At 37.9% G+C, this 15,625-nt stretch overlaps 1 non-coding gene across 1 annotated transcript; it reads right to left on the bottom strand.

Moving 5' to 3' along the window:
• Window positions 1-14,880: 14,880 nt before the first annotated feature.
• LOC132018856 (U6 spliceosomal RNA) lies at window positions 14,881-14,985 on the bottom strand. The gene has a single exon (XR_009404635.1). It is a non-coding gene; the product is annotated as a U6 spliceosomal RNA (small nuclear RNA).
• Between the last annotated feature and the right edge of the window lie 640 nt (window positions 14,986-15,625).

Genomic DNA, 15,625 nt, shown 5'->3' with positions numbered 1-15,625 from the left:
CAATATTGTTTTTAATGGATCATTTTCTTGGTGCTAGGGCTATGAAACCTTGGCCTCACTAAAAGTCACAAAGACTTTCTTCTAGAAAAGTTTGACATTTCTATTTATGATCCATTTTGAGTTAAATTTTTATATGATGCGGGATATGGACCAAAGCTTTTTTTTTTTTTTTTTTTTTTCAATCTTTCCTATGAATATCTAGTTCTTCTACCACCATTTTTAGAAAAGACAATCCTTCTTTCTCCAACAAGTTGGTTTTGCACCTGTATCTAAAATCAAGTGATATTCTATATGGTCCTATCCCTGGACTTTCTTTTTATTTTATTTTTTTAAGATTTTATTTATTTATTTGACAGAGAGAGATCACAAGTAGGCAGAGAGGCAGGCAGAGAGAGAGAGAGAGAGAGGGAAGCAGGCTCCCTGCTGAGCAGAGAGCCCGATGTGGGACTCGATATCAGGACCCTGAGATCATGACCTGAGCCGAAGGCAGCGGCTTAACCCATTGAGCCACCCAGGCGCCCCATTCCTGGACTTTCAATGCTGTCCTACTGATCCTATATGTAAACACTGCCTCCAAATACTCTGTCTTGATTATTTTAGTTTTAGAATAAATACTTAAATTACATGTTATAAGTTCTCCAAATTCATTTTTTAATTGGCTATTTCAGTTTCTTTTTATTTCTGTATAAATTTTAGAATCATCCTGGCAATTTATATAAAAATTTCCTCCAATAGTTATCTCAAATTGGATTAAATCTATAAGTTTTTGAAGATTGATGGTTATGATATTGATTGTTTCAATCAATAACCATTTATTCAGATTTTCATTGATTTTTTATCAGTATTTTGTAGCTTCAAAATACAAATCTTGCACACATTGTGAAAGGTGCAGCCACTCTGGAAAATGGCATGGAGGTTCCTCAAAAGTTGAAAATAGAGCTGCAATCGCACTACTGGGTAATTACCTTAAAGATACAAACGTAGTGATCCAGATGGGCACGTGCACCTGAATGTTTATAGCAGCAATGTCCACAATAGCCAAACCATGGAAAGAACCTAGATGTCCACCAACAGATGAATGGATAAAGGAGATGTGGTGTATACACACACACACACACACACACACACACACACACACACACACACACATATTAGAATACTGTGCAACCATCAAAAGCCCCGAAATCTTGCCATTTGCAATGATGTGGTTGGAACTAGAGGGTATTATGCTAAGTGAAATAAGTCAATTGTAGAAAGACAATTATATGGTTTCTCTGATATGAGGAATTTGAGAAGTGGTAGGGGGAAAAAAAGGAAAAATGAAACAAGATGGGCCCAGGGAGGGAGATAAGCCATAAGAGACTCTTAATCTCTGGAAACAAACTGAGGCTTGCTGATGGGGAGGCAGGTGGGAGGGATGGGGTGGCTGGTCATGGACATTGGGGAGGGCATGTACTATGGTGAGTGCTGTGAATTGTTGTAAGACTGATGAATCACAGACCTGTACGCCTGAAACAAATAATACATTATCTGTCAAAAAAAAAGAGAGAAAGATTTATACACAATGATTTCATGATATTTGGTCAATTTTAAATGGCAATGTTTAAAATTTTAAGTTGCTCATTACTAGTGTGCTATTTGAAAATTTACCTTACAATCTGGAGTGATGCTTAAACTAACACCATAGTTCTGGTACTTTCTCTGTAGTTCTCTGTGAATATCTAACTTAACAATTATGTTGTCTGCAAAGAAGACACTTTTGCTTCTTTCTTTTCAACATGCATGCCTTTTGCTTCTTCTTTATGCCTTACTACACATTCCAGCACTTCCAATAATTTGTTGAATAGGACTTATATGTGGACAACCATGCCTACGTCAGATTTTAGTCGTAGAGTGTTTAGTCTCTCACCATTACAAATTAAAAATAACATGACCCATAGGATTTTTGTAGATAGCTTCTACCAGGTTGAGGAAGTCTGATTCTATTCCTAGTTTGCTGAGAATTGTAACCATGAATACAAAAAGAGAAGAGGAGGATGGCCAGGGTGGAGCCAGAAGATGGTCCAACACGTGGAGTCAGGAAGAAGAGTGTTCAAGAAAGGCATCTTAACAGAAGCAGCAACGGAAGGAAATGTCAAGGAAGCCAGAGGAGGATGTTGGAAGAGGTTGAGGGAGATGGAAAGAAACCACTGGATTTTGCAACATGGAGGCGTTTTTTTAATCTTGGCAAGAGCAATTTCAGTGGCAGGAAGACTCAAGTGTGGCAGGAACAAATGGGAAGGGTTAAATAGAGCTACTGACTTTTTCAGGCTTTCTTTCTGCAAAGGTTCAGAGGACTGGGGAGATTTCCTGAGACAGAAGTGAACGTAAGAGCTGTTTTCTCACGGTAGTGCAACACAGCATGTCTTCCTGCCGAAGGACACGATGCGAGAGAGAGCTTGAAAACAAGTGGTAATAAAAGAGAAAGAAGGAGAAGAACTATGGATGTGTCGAAAGTTCATAAACAAACAGAAGTAAAGCCAATGAATCATCATGGTAATAATCAGTGAAAGTTTATTGTGCACATACCAAAAAGACAGTTTGCAAACTGGGAGCACTCAGACTGAAGCATGGAATGAGGCTCAGGGGTCTACAGCTATCAAGCAGCTTATGCAGTGAGAAAGCACGGAATGTTTATTTTTCACAGGGATTGGTTTTAATATCGGAATTTTCTTAAATGGTAAGAGAATTGGTCAGCGGTTACCTCATGTCAACCTTGGAAAACACTTCAAGTTTTGCTTATGATTTCCAGAGGCAGTGATAAATGATTTGGGTCAAACTGGTATTGCAAACTGAACTAAATTAAGCTTTTTTTTTTTTTTTTTCTTTTTGTATGACTAAACTCGTTTTATCAGCTCAGAGAATTTTCAAGGCATGTCTCTGTTCATTTTTTTATTTTAACAGATGTAAATACATAACTAGGGCAATAATGAACGGGAGTCAAAGCAAAGTTAGGAGGCCATGGTCTTTGAAAAGAGCAGGGACAATCCTGGTTTAATATATGTGAAAAAGTATTGTTTTTTCTAACATGAAATAGAAAGAACTCATAAAATAAATAAGGGAAAACCTATATCCAAATAGGAAAGTTGTGAAAGCAAGGGTACATAACCACAAAAAAGAATATATGTGAATAGCAAATAGAATCATTCTTAAAAGCCTTGTTAATAATGTAAATAATAATAACAGCAATCCTGCAACTCCACTGAACCCAGCTAGAAAGCCTGGAAGAATGCAGGTGCTACTGAGAATTCAGAAGAGTGAGTGTGGTTAGGTGGATGAGGGGTCACCAGAACTCAGGTACAGCCCAAGAGTGACGAGGGGACTGTTATTTTCTCTCTAGTAGCCCCAGCATGTACAAAACAGAATCTCAACCCAGACGTGACCACGCAAAGCAGGTAGGACAGACCCAGGAAAGAGCTTCTAGTTCTTGCTCATGGGGTAGAAAAGGAAAGCTCTAAAGCTCAGAAAGAATGCGGGGAGGAATCCTCCAGGATTTTCTTTTTCCCGTTTTCTCTCTTTGTTCATGCCTCTGTCCCAATGGCAGGGCAAAACTGCAGAACAGAGCACAGGAGCCAAAATTCCCAGGAGGGGAGTTTTCCGTGGTTGGGTAGAGCTGTGACTCGGGGAGGGCGGCATGGGATCCTCTGCACACGTCCTCTGACATTCCTGTCCACACATTGCCTCACTGCTGGGTCCGGAGACTGCACGATCATGGAAGTGGAGCACTTCCAGAAGAATTAAAAAGGGAGCAACGGGGAGGGGAAAGTACTGAAGACATGAATAACAGAGAAGGAGCCGCTCGGGAGAACGACCCTGTAAGCAGGTTTACCAGCTCCTGCACTTGGCCTTGCTTGGGGCATCTTAGCTCAACGAGCACGCCTCCGATGTCCAGAACAGAGCCGAAAGAAGGACTTCTGGCCAGGCCCCAGACTGACCACTGGACAGCACAGAATAGGTATCATTGCAGCAGCTTTGAAAACAGAGCTGACCTTTCCGCTTCAGCCCACGGAAATGTTCACATTCTCCATAGAATATAAACGAGATCCGGAATCCCATAACATAAAATGTCCAAGATACAAACCAAAATTCCTCAGCATGGGAGGAACTGGAAAAATCTGTACTCACTTTGGAAAAGGTAATTAAAAGAAATAAAAGGAAATAACAAGGTAAAAAACGAAATAGTCACTTAACTTTTTTAACACTAAAAACTCAACTTTTTTTAGTGTATCTAATGGGGAACTTGCAGCCAATTCTTAAAGGCAATAAAAATCTGTAGGGCTTTTTAATATCTAACCCCTGTTATGGGCTAAACTGAGTCCTCGTGGAATTCATATGTTGGAGTCCTGACCCCTAGGATGTCAGAGTGTGGCTTATTTGGAATCAGGGTCATTAAAGAGATGATTTGTTAAAATGAAATCATTAAGGTGGGACATAATCCAAGATGACCGATATCCTTACAAAAAGGGGAAATTTGGATATAGATATGTGCACAGGGAGAATGCCATGTGAAGGTTGGGATATGCGGTCACAAGACGGCCACCAGAAGCTGGTGGGAGGCAGGAAAAGATTCTCCCTCAGAGATCTCAGAGACAATCAGCCCTGCCAGTTCTGTGATCCCGAGCTTCTAACCTCCAGAACATTGAGGAAATGCATACCTGTTTTCTGAGCCACCCCTCCTGTGCTGCTCTGTTAAGCTAGGCAAACTAACCTGCCTTTGGTGATAAGAACTTAGGAAGGAATTAGTGACATGTGTCTTCAAGAGAGAAATATGTTAGAAGCATGAAGTAGACTTACAGTTCCCTATTTCTCTGCTAATTCCAGATAAATACTACGGCCTTATGTTTTGAACATATAAGGAGACCCTGAAACGTCAGGGACCTCAGGACCAAGAAATGATGTGGTGGTAGGTTCTGAGTTGTTTTTGTTTGTTTGTTTGTTTTTTCCATCATATCCCTCAGACATGGAGTCAGCAACCTGGAAAGAGCAACATGTGCACACACAGAAAAAGCAGTCACTTTTCACAGCCAAAGGACCGAGAAAAGGATGGCCCTGAGTGATCCTGGTGACCCAGGAAATCTCCAACAGTCAGTATCCTGGTTGTGAGATTGTGCTAAGGGCTTGCAGGCTGCCACCCTAGGGGAAAACTAAGGACAGTATACACAAGGCATCTGCACTATTTCTTAGAAATGTATGTGGTCCTGAAGTTATCTCCAAATAAAAAACTTGATTAAAAAAAAAGAGAGAGAGAGAGAAAAAAAGAAGAGAGTCCAGAAGAGGAGGTGAATAATTAGAATAATTGTGTGGGAATGCAGAGGGGCTTTGATTTAATCATTTATAGCCGCAGTCTGCTTCCTGTTTTCGTAAATGGTGAGCGTTTTATCAGCTATCCCTGTACAAGAATGTGAGCATGAACTATGGAACCAAAATGTGTGGGTCCAAATCCTGGCTGTAGGGTTTCCTACGCAAGCTAGCTTAGGCCAGCTGCTTGCTCTCTGAGGTTCGGTTTCTTTATTTCTAAGTTAGTGGTTAAAAACAGTGCCTGATTCAATGTTTGCCTTCTGGGTGGCCAGATTGAAATTAGTTAATGCACATTGAAGCCTTCCATCAGTGTTCTCCACATTGTCTGGAAATGATCTGTGGATCACTCTTTACTTTTGTTTTTCGTTCAGTCACCTCTCTGGAAGCAGAGACTCATCTCTCAGAGTTTATGACGTAGTGCATGTCCAACACATGTTAGGAGCAGAAAACATTTGTTTAATTGAAATTAAAATATGTCTTTAATTTCAAATAGTTAGTTTTTTAAACAATAAAATCTTGTACCTTATGTGTAACTCTAAAAATGTCTCTTATTCCCAGTAGGATAAAACCAGTATGAAAACAGTTTTTATCTATTCTTGAATTAGTCTGTCATCTTGTAAGTTGCAAAGAAACATGCAACCTATTTGTAAGACTAATCTATTAATTTTTTTCTGGCAAAATATTTTATTTTGTACAAGGCTGAGGTATAATTTTCATTTGTATGACTTACTTTATTCTTCATTCTTCTTAAAATTGGTGACATTAGATTTACCAGCACTCACTGGGGTAGATTGGTGAGTATTGCCCCCCAAAAAGCAGTTTTTGGTTTATAATGATAAAGTGTCAAAACATATGCATCAGTTATATCTAAAACATTATATTTTTTCCCTGTAGTTTTGTGACTAGCTAAGCATTTTATACCAGATAGATTCAGTTTCCTGATGCCAAGGTAGGCTACATTTCTCTCACAAATATTTATTAGGTGGTCTTCTCAATTTGCATTTTCTTGTAAAAGTGTTTGATTCATTTTGATAATGTCACTGAAAGATTTCTCATATGAAATTCAGTCTACCAACTCCAATTTAAACAAGTACAATGTATGACTTCGCTTAACCATTTTATTCTATTCGTAACTGGCCAGTAATTTAAACCACTGTCCCAAGACTTTGTGTCACATAAGTTAAATTTAAGTCCATGCGGGAAATGTTTTCTGAGTTCCACCCTGTACATGAAAGGTTACCAGACACTGCAGATACAAAGACAAGGAAAAGAATCTTGAATTCTGGTATCGTAGGGAAGGGGAATCTATACTGAAAAGTAATCAGATAATTATATACTATAGCTCAGGTAAATGCTAATATAAGGGGAAAACTACTATGACACAAAATAATTTAACTGGAAACTGGGGGGTGGGGTGGGGAAGGCATGCCTGTCCGAGGAAGTGACAGTAAAATTGAGACCCATCAGTATGGAGAATATAGCCGGTGGTATTGAAATGGAGTTGTATGGTGACAGATGAGAGTTATAGGCTTCCTCTTGTGGAATGAATAAGTCATGTGGATACCAGGTATAGCACAGAGAATAGTCAATTGTACTGTGATAGTGTAAGGTGACAGATGGTAGTTATGCTTGTGGTGAGCACAGCATAACATATAGATTGTGTCCTACACCTGAAGCTAAGTAAAATCGTGTGTCCGCTTCACACAAATAAAGAAAAGTGAGATGTATCAGATAGGTACTGTCACAGTCATTAAAGCAAAATATTTGGGAGGAAATGGGGAAAAAAATATACCAGGCAGAGGAAATAGTTCAGACGGGAACACAGAGCAGGGTGCTTTCAGCACTGGGATCGGAAAGTGATTTGGTCAATCACTAACTTTGAAAAGTTAGTATAAACCATGAGAACATGTGAGGATAATGGGGAAACTTTGGAAGATTTTAAAAAGGGAATATCTTAATAATTGTGGTTTAGTTTAGAAATATCACTCCTGGTGTCGCTGAGGGAAAGTTCCGCAAGATGGCTAAATCTAGGTCTCATAAGCCAAACCAGATCTCAGAGGCTTGAACCATGGATGGTGGCACCAGAAATGGGAAGAAGTTGATGAACATTAGAAGATCAGAACCGAAGGTTAGTAAGATTAAGAATTGCTTTTCTAAAGACAGAGCGAATGTGATGGCAAAGCCTATGTGAAAGACGACACGCATTCCTGAATCAAGCAATTTGGATGCTGGCTCTGCTTCACCTTCTAGAGGCTAGAGCTGTTGCTCAGAAGTGGCGGCCCGTCAGGGACACCCACTGCCCACCCCTAACATTTATGAGCAGTTCTCAGCAGTGGAATGTACACAGAAATGATGTGCATCGTGTCTAGGCTAAGGAAGTAACAAAGCAAGGTTGCCTTCTCCCACTTCCTCATTTGTTACTAGATGGATGGAGTGTCCAGCGTGACCAGGGAATACAGGTGACAGATATGGCAGGTATTCTTCCACTTAACTTAATTACTCCTAATTATCTTTCACTCCACTTAGCTCTTTAATTACCTGAAAGAGTAAAAACTGGGTACCTTGAAGTGAAGTACAGCCATAATAGAGGTCATCTCAGTGTTCAGAAGGAAGACTATAAAGAAAGACCATATTTTGTGCACAGGGAAAAAAACGCATGATAAAGCACCACCTGTGAAAATTTGAAAAGGAACCCATGTGCCTGTCGTGGTGTAGTTTAGGGGAAGAGATTGGAAAGAGTCAAATACAGTATAACTTAACTCCTACTTTCTATTTTAGCAAGGCATCAAAGGAAAGAGGTGAGCGTAGGCAAAAATTGCTTGGGAGAACAAGTAAAAGAAAGTTAATCAAAACCATTGGGACTTCACAAGGTTTGGAAATTTAGCTGTCTATTGACCCCAACAGGAAAATACAAAATGAAAAAAAAAAAAAATGATCTGGACAATAGGTGATCATTAAGATTTATAAGTTATTCACAGAGATACATCCCTGTGAGTCTTCTCTACTCTAAGCCTACTTTCAGATGGTCTTAAGATAATTGACATTAAATTGAGAGAGAAAAGCTTGGGAGAAGGAAAAAAGTAAGGCTTTCAAGTTGTGTCTAGTTCGGGGGCACCTGGGTGGTTCAGTGGGTTAAGCCTCTGCCTTCTCTTCAGGTCATGATCCCAGGGTCCTGGGATCGAGCCCCACATCGGGCTCTCTGCTCAGTGGGGAGCCCATTTCCTCCTCTCTCTCTGCCTGCCTCTCTGCCTACTTGTGATCTCTATCTGTCAAATAAATAAATAAAGTCTTTAAAAAATAAAATAAAAAAAAACAACAAAGTTATGTCTGATTGGGGGAAAAATGTAGTTACTGGCACATGTACCTGACTGGAGGCAAGTAAATCAGAAACTAAATTTTAAGTTTAATTACAATGTTAAGAAAAGTAAAGTTATATTTGGGCCTCCAAAATATATCAAGAGAAGACCCACAGAGGCTGTGTAGCCCCAAGGAAGGGCATACTTAATACAGGTCCATCAGGTTTTCCCATGGAGATTGAGGAACAAAAAGAAGAAGTCCTAGGAGTAAGCTGAGACCACACATACATGCACACACACACACACAAGGCAAGGAACAGAGAAGGTGAGTGCCTGGAAAATTGGTTTTAAGGTAACTATTTTGATTTGCTTATCATTTTCCTAGTTTTAGCACTGAGAGTCTTGTGTCTTGGGAAACCAGTCAGTTCCAGGCAAACTGGCATGATTGGTCACCCTATGATGTTCTAGAAATGAGTTTTTTCAAGTAAATTCTATGATAGAGCATAACTGGGGTGCAGTTAGAGATAAAAATAGAAGTGTGGATGTAGTGATGGATGCTGAGCCCAAGCCAGCTGTGTAGAGAGGATAGTAAGAGTATCTGCCAGGGCTTGGGTAAGGAACTAGAGGTCAAGATGAAGTCCAGATGTGGGCACAGTGGTTTTTTGATGTAGAAAGCTTTAGAGCATAGCCTAAGAAATCATGAATAAGAATGTTGAGGAAAGATGGCTGGTTCCTACAAGGGATCTATTTGTTGAATTTCAGTGTCTAATTTATGTTGAGGCCCTAATTCAGTGACAGTCTGTGTGGGTCACTGTATTTCCTTGTCTTCCCCTGATTTACCCCACAGATGAAAGCGTGATGAGAACAAGGAGTATAAGGGCATTATGAGTAAGCATTTCGGTGCCTTTCAGTCATAACTGTTCAATCTACAAGTCTCTGTAAAAGTGTGAAGTTCATCCTGGTTGACACCCTGGCTTCAGTCCCAACACATCACCCTATTGGTACTAAACTAGAAGATACTGACCATATTTGATTTATGAGATTTTTTTTCTTTTTTAACAATTAGGGTGGGTTGAGAAGAGTTAACCAAAAGAGTCACCTCCAGAAGACAGAGAAGAGAACAAAAATTCAAAATGGTGTTTGTTTTCTTTTACTGTATTTACTTACTATATAACAGATGTTAATAGAAATTTGAAAGAAGGCAGGGGGTTATGGAGGGGCAATTTTAATTCAATTCAAATTATTTGAATGGAAGATTACAAATAATGTGCAAAGAACTGGTCTTACTGATGGGGTTAGGAGAAGACCTTGGAGCTAAATTACATTGTTTAGGCTCTGATATTTTCACATTTGTGTAAGACAGAAAGAATCAATTCTTATTGACAAGATATATCCTAGGCTGTTTCTGAATGAGCACTCACTCACTCTGATTCATGGTTCTCTGTGTGGCGATGTGATTAGAAAATTTTAGCATAAATCATATTGCAAACAACAAGTTGAATTAAGCAATGTCCTGATCATCAGTGTCTCAAAACAAACAAAAAATGAACAAAACCTGTTAAACTAGCCACTTTTCTTGAGTTACTCTCTAATGAGATGGATCAAAATGATTTTTAGCACTAAATGAAGAATAAGCACTCAATGAAGTAATGTGGATAGCCAGGCTCATAGTAGAGAGAGCAGCCTGAAAAGATGAAGAACAGGAGGTAAATGGTTGCTTTGTATTATCAATGTCCCCCTGTAATGACTGTGAACTACCTTATAAAGGACACTTAGGGCACCATTTAACTGGCTCCTTGTACTTTTTATTCATTGTTTAGAGGTGTTGAAGTTCATCAAGCTAAATCTATGGCTGGCAGTTACCAGGAGAAAATAGCAGTATTATGTATCAGGGGCTTGATTAAATAAATCAGCTAGCTTTAGACTCTGCAGAACCTGGAGGAATATAGCATAAGCCTCATTAAGCATAACAGGTGAATGATCATGTTATGGTGGGCTTCATTACCTTCCATCATTTGCCTGTATTTTTGTAGAGGGCATAGGTTATTAAATGACTGTCAAGGGAAACAGGACTTACTAGAAAAGGGAACAAGTTTGATGGGATCAGTCTTATTATTTGGCTTTGATTAATCCAGTCTGAGTTCTTTTAATTATTTGAAATGCCACAGATTTATTTTACAAGGGTAAATAACAGGAAGATAGGGGCAATATACTGGAAACTGTCTAGGGGCAATATACTGGAAACTGTCTTTTGAATTTTTCAGAGAGGCGTTGGGGAGATTTCTCCCTTTCAACTAGTGGGAAAAATGTTCCATTCTTGATGTTGTTGTGAATGTGGTTATGGGCGTTATTAAGAAGGCCCCATTAAAAATCAAGTAGCAAAATAACTTTGGTCTCATCATTTCTGAAAACACCAATTTTTTAAGAGAAGAAAAAGAAAAAGAAAACCTCTGACAACCCCTGCTTCTATGTAGAACAAAAATTTCTTTCAAAATTAAATTTGAAATTAAGAGATTTTCAGCTAAACTAAACCTTAAGAACACAACCACCAGCATTTTTTTTTTTTTCCACTAAAAGGACTATGAAAGGAAGTTCTTCTGGCAGAAGAAACATAATACCAGTCAGGAAGGGAAAATATACAAAAGCAAATAAAGAACTCTTGAAATGATATATATGAGAGTAAATAAAGTTTTCTAAAAATTTTAAATGACTATAATAGATAATTGATTGCCTTAAACAAAAATATTAATGCTAAACTTTGAAGGCATATGAAAGGGTAAAATATATTTCAAAATAGTATAAATGAGAAAATATATATGTACTATTATAAGTTCTTAAGTTATATCTTCTCCCACTCTGTAGGTTGCCTTTTAGTTTTATTGACGGTTTCCTTTGCTGTGCAAAATCTTTTTATCTTGATGAAGTCCCAATAGTGCATTTTTGTTTTAGTTTCCCTTGCCTTTGGAGATGTGACAAGCAAGAAGTTGCTGCAGCTGAGGTCAAAGAGGTTGTTGCTTGTGTTCTCCTCTAGGATTTTGAAGGATTCCTATCTCACATTTAGGCTTTTCATCCATTTTGAGTTTCTTTATTTACTTTCTCTATGGTGTAAGAAAGTGGTTCAGGTTCACTCTTCTACATGTGGCTGCCCAATTTTCCCAACACCATTTGTTGAAGAAACTGCCCCCCCCCCCCCACTGGATATTCTTTCCTGCTTTGTCAAGCTTAGTTGACCATAAAGTTGAGCAAATAACTTATCAGATACAGGTCTAGTGTCCAAAATCTATAAAGTACTTATCAAACTCAACACCTCCAAAACAAGAACTAAAAAAAAAAAAAAAAAAAAAAAAAAAAGGGCAGAAACATGAACAGCCATTTCTCCAAAGAAGATAAACAAATGGTTAACAGACACATGAAAAAATGCTCAGCATCACGTGGCATCAGAGAAATATAAATCAAAACCACAATGAGATACCACCTCACAATGGTCAAGATGGTTAAAATAAAAAGCTCAGGAAAAAAACAGATGTTGATGAGGATGAGGAGAAAGAGGAACCATCTTAACACTGTTGGGAATGCAAACTGGTGTAGCCATTCTAGAAAGCAGTAGGGAGGTTCCTCAAAAAGTTAAAAATAGAACTACCCTATGACCCAGCAATCCCACTACTGGGTATTTACCCCAAAGATAACAAATGTAGTGATCCAAAGGGGCATGTGCACCCCAATGTTTATAGCAGCAATGTCCACAATAGCCAAAATATGGAAAAAGCCCAGATGATATCCGTCAACAGATGAATGGATAAAGATGGGATACATATGTGGACAACAGAATTTTACATATGTGGACAACAGAATATTACTCAGCCATCAAAAAGAATGAAATCCTGCCATTTCCAATGACATGGATGGAACTGGAGGATATTATGTTAAGTGAAATAAGTCAGTCAGAGAAAGACAAAGGCCATAGGACTTGGAGACATGTGTATAGCATATATTTTGCAAAGAACTTGTCTCTGAACATAAATATATATATATATAGATATAGATACAGACATATATATATCTATATATATATATATATATATATATATATCTTACAATTCAATAATAAAACAAAATTTAAAAGTTGGAAAAATATATGAACATATGTACTTAGCCAAAAGAGAGACATGGATGGAAAGTGAGACATGAAAAACACTCAAAATTATTAGTTATAATGGAAATGCAAACTAAAGCTACAAAAAGATACTTCTCTCTCTCTTTTAAGGATTTATTTATTTATTTTAGAGAAAGAGAGAGAGTGGGGGGGGAGGGGCAGAGGGAGAGAGAGAAAAGCAGACTCCCTGCTGAGCATGGAGCCTGACCCAGGGCTCCATCTCAGGACCTCAAGATCATACCTGAGCTGAAATCAAGCTAGACACCCAACCAACTGAGTCACTCAGGCACCCCTGAGATATTTCTAAATATTTGAATAACTAAAATAAAAATTTAACATTTTCTAATATCAAACACTAGCAATGTTATGTAGCAACTTGGACTCTTATCAATTTCTTGTGGAAGTAAGAATGGTCTATGAGAACAGCTTGGCAGTCTCTTAATTTACTTTTACTTTTAAAATTGTGGTTACAAACATATAAAACTTACCATCTTAATCATTTTTAAACATAATTTAGTGGTAGGAAGTATAATTATATTGTTGTGCAATTATCACCACCGTTTATAGCTTGCTATACATAAACTCTACACCTATTAAACAATAATTCCCCTTTCCTTTCTCCTCATACCTCCTGTCAAACCTGCATTCTACTTTCTGTCTGTATGAATGTGACTAATTGTTGTACCTCATGTAAATGGAATTATACAGTATTTAAAAAATATCCTCAAGTTTAATTAACGTTGTGCTTGTATTAAGATTTTCTTAAGTCTGAATTATATTCTATTGTATACATATACCTTATTTTACTTAACTGTTTATCTTTTGGTGGACACTTGGGTTGTTCCCACTTGTATGTTATTGTGAGTAATTCTTCTATAAACATGAGGGTCCAAAAATCACTCAGATACCCTGTTTTCAATTCTTTTGGGCACTTATTCAGAGGTGGATAACATAGTAAATGTATTTTTAATTTTTTGAGGAAGCATAAACCTATTTTCCATAGTACCTGCACCTTTTTACATTCACAGTACCAGTGTACGAATGTTCTAATTTCTCCATATCCTTGCCAACACATTATTTTCTGGTTTTTGTTATTTTTAATAGTAGACTTAATCTGTGGCTTAACATATGATGTGTCCTGGAGAATGCCCCATGTGCACTTGAGAAGAATGTTTACTCTGTTGTTGTTGAGTATGGTGTCCTGTAAATGTGTTAGAGTGAGTTCATTTGTTGTGCTGTTCAAGTCCTCTATTTCTTTTCTTTACCCAAGGTTTGTTTGTTTGTTTGTTTATTTTGGAGAGAGAGAGAGAGAAAGAAAACAGGAGGGAGGGGCAGCAAGAGAAGAAGAAAGAGAATTTCAAGAAAACTCTGTACACCAAGTCAGAGCTCAACCTGGGGTTGATCCCATGACCATAAGATTATCACCTGAGCTGAAATCAAGAGTTGGATGCTTAAATGACTGAGTCATACAGGCATCCCTCAAGTGCTCTATTTCTTTACTTATCTTATCTTCCTTTTTTTTTTTTTTTTTAAAGCCAGGTCTTTATGGTTTTATTGTATTTTTTTTTTAATTTTTTATTTTTTATAAACATATATTTTTATCCCCAGGGGTACAGGTCTGTGAATCACCAGGTTTACACACTTCACAGCACTCACCAAAGCACATACCCTCCCCAATGACCATAATCCCACCCCCTTCTCCCAAACCCCCTGCCCCCGGCAACCCTCCTTTTTTTATTACATTCTATTCATTATGAGAGTGTGGTATTTAAGTCTCCAACTATTGTTGTAGAGCTATTTCCTTTCCGTTTTGTCAATTTTTTTCATCATATGTTTTGATGATCTGTTATTCTGCGCAAAAATGTTTATAATTGCTATATTTTCTGCTGTATGGAAACTTTTGTTACTACATCCTTCTTTTTGTCTTATACTCTTTTTTTTTTAATTTAAAGTTTATTTCATCAGATATTAGCATAGTGACCCTGATTTATTTTGGCTACTATTTGCATGAAATATCTTTTTCCATCCCTTCACTTTCAACCTGTTCCCCCCCCCCCTTTGGATCCAATGTGAGTTCCTTATAGTGAGCAGATCATTTGGTCATTTTTTTTTTTTTTCTTTGCATGTCATCCTTGAACAGGGACCATGTTAATCTCTGTATCCTTCCAATTTCAGTATATGTGCTGCCAAAACAAGCACAGATTCATATTTTTATTGTCTTGTTTTGTTCCCCCCCATTCAGCCAATCTTTGTCTTTTGACTGGAGAGTTTAATCCATTTACATTTAAAGGAATTACTATTAGGCTGGGACTCCATTTATATAATTTTCCTATTTGTTTTCTATATGCCTTATAAATACTGTGCTCCCTATTTTCTGTATTACTGTCTCTGTATTTAGCTGACTTTTTAGAGCAAGACATTTTAATTCTTTTAATTTCTTTTTGTGCATGTTCTTTAGCTACTTTGTTTTTTATTAGAGTGGAAATTATACTTAACATCCAAATTTACCACATTCTGAGTTGATACCAACTTAACTTCAGTAACACAAAACTATGTTCCTTTAGGGGCGCCTGGGTGGCTCAATGGTTAAATCCTCTGCCTTCGGCTCAGGTCATGATCTCAGGGTCCTGGGATCGAGCCCTACATCAGGCTCTCTGCTCAGTGGGGAACCTGCTTCCTCCTCTCTCTCTGCCTGCCTCTCTGCCTACTTGTGATCTCTGCCTGTCAAATAAATAAATAAAATCTTTACCAAAAAAAAACAAAAACAAAAACAAAAACAAAACAAACTATGCTCCTTTAATAGCTCTATTGATAGCTTTTCCGTTATTAATGTTACAGA

This window comes from Mustela nigripes, chromosome 5 (genome assembly GCF_022355385.1).
Source record: "Mustela nigripes isolate SB6536 chromosome 5, MUSNIG.SB6536, whole genome shotgun sequence".
NCBI classification, from domain to species: domain Eukaryota; kingdom Metazoa; phylum Chordata; class Mammalia; order Carnivora; family Mustelidae; genus Mustela; species Mustela nigripes.
Note: the sequence above shows the minus strand (reverse complement) of the source record. Positions and strands in the feature narration are given on the sequence as shown.